The following is a 1,937-nucleotide window of genomic DNA, read 5'->3' on the forward strand; positions in this document are numbered from 1 at the left end:
TCATCTTGAATTGTAGCTCCCATGATTACCATCTGTTGTGGGAGAGACCCAGTGGGAGGTGATTGAATCATGGGGACAGGTCTTTCTCCTGCTGTTCTCGTGATGGTGAATGGGTCTCACAAGATTTGATGGTTTTAAAAAGAGGAGTTCCCCTGCACAAGCTCTCTCTCCTTGTGCTGCTGCTATCCATGTTAAGACGTGACTTGCTCCTTCTTGCCTTCCACCATGATTGTGAAGCTTCCCAGCCACGTGGAACTGTAAGTCCAGTTAAACCTCTTTTTTTTTGGTACATTGCCCAGTCTAGGGCATGTCATTAGCAGCAGCATGAAAAGGAACTAATACGAAGTCAAAATGTGCTTTTTCTCATGTTTCTCCCCTCAAGTTCAAGGGATCTATATTGCATTTAGTTGCCACCTCCCTTTAGTCTCATCTGAAGTGAAACACATTAAGTACATTTTTCGGTGACATTTTTGAAGAAACACTTTAAAAACATTAGTTTGTAAATCATCTTGGGGGTTTGTCTGATGTTTCTCATGATTAGATTTAAATTATTATGTAATTTAGGACAAGATACAATATAAGTGATTTTCTGTCTTCATGGTATGATACCTGAAGGCACATGATATCCATTTACCACTCATTGGTGATACTCTATTTCATCAAAATCTTGTACAATTTCTTCATTGGATAGTTACAGCATAAGATCAAGAAAATAACTGCTTTTCTTGAAATATTTCCTCTACATGTAATGTCAATTAGTAATTTTTATCCTAAGAAATTTTTCCCAGCTTAGTTGCAAAAAGATGAATTTCCAACTTAGGCACTTCCCAATTTGCCTTTGACAGTCGACATTTCATGACAAGAAAAAGCCCTTCCTTCTTCTTCTCTATGATTAACTGTTTATCTATCAATTATCTATATCTATCTTTATCCTTATCTATCATATATTTTCTATTAGTATCAGTATAAAGAAATAAATTTATTTTTTCTTTGTAATGTTCTACGATTTATTTTACTTACTTTTTTGATATTCAACTTGTACAACATTCAGCTAATAAGGAACTTTTCTCATTCCTGTGACAATTTAAGAGAGAAGCAAGGTAAATGTATATAAGTAGGGCTATCATTTAGACCTGATCATCACTGCACACTAACTTTCTTTAAATGTCTAAAACATCTAACTAAATAACCTAATTTTATATTCAGGTCATATCATTCCCTTTAATTTTAATGATCATGACCAAAGTAAAATAAGCTGTTCAATTTTATGTTTGGTCTCCAAAATAAATAATATATCACCACAATTCACCCAGATAGCCTAACATTTTACAGACTGCAAGACATGTATTCATTTTTGACACTGTTATTTAAAATATGTGTTCAGAAATTTCAAAATTCCACAACCTATATATACATTTTATTTCTATTGAGTGCCAAATGAAAAATATAATTTCTTTAGTAAAAGTTAACTTTTTTCCAAAGGGAATTATCTATTTATTCATTAGTTCATTCCCTGGTCTTTTAAAATTCTGATATGCATTCATAAGTAATAATTCCAGTTATTCAACTATACCACATAGAATCAATGTGTTTTCAGTTGGCTGCTTCTCTTGTATCCTATCTGAAAATGTTCACAGCTGTATTAACTACACAAATTCATATTTTCAACTTTAGAATGACAAAATCTTATAAAATAACATGTTTAATGTATGAAGACTGAAGTTGGAAAATAAGTCAGTTTCTTATTGATAGTATTCTTATAATAGTTTATATGATTTTCTTTCGAGGCTACGTAAAATGAAAGTGATTGTAAACATAGAGTTGACTTTATTAGTACGAGGTTAACAATGTGATTGAAAAGAAAAGTATCATTATGTTTTATTTTTATTTGTTTTTGAGAGAAGCAGAATCAGGCAAATATATATTAAGGGATATAG

This window comes from Nomascus leucogenys, chromosome 9 (assembly GCF_006542625.1).
Source record: "Nomascus leucogenys isolate Asia chromosome 9, Asia_NLE_v1, whole genome shotgun sequence".
Lineage (NCBI taxonomy): Eukaryota > Metazoa > Chordata > Mammalia > Primates > Hylobatidae > Nomascus > Nomascus leucogenys.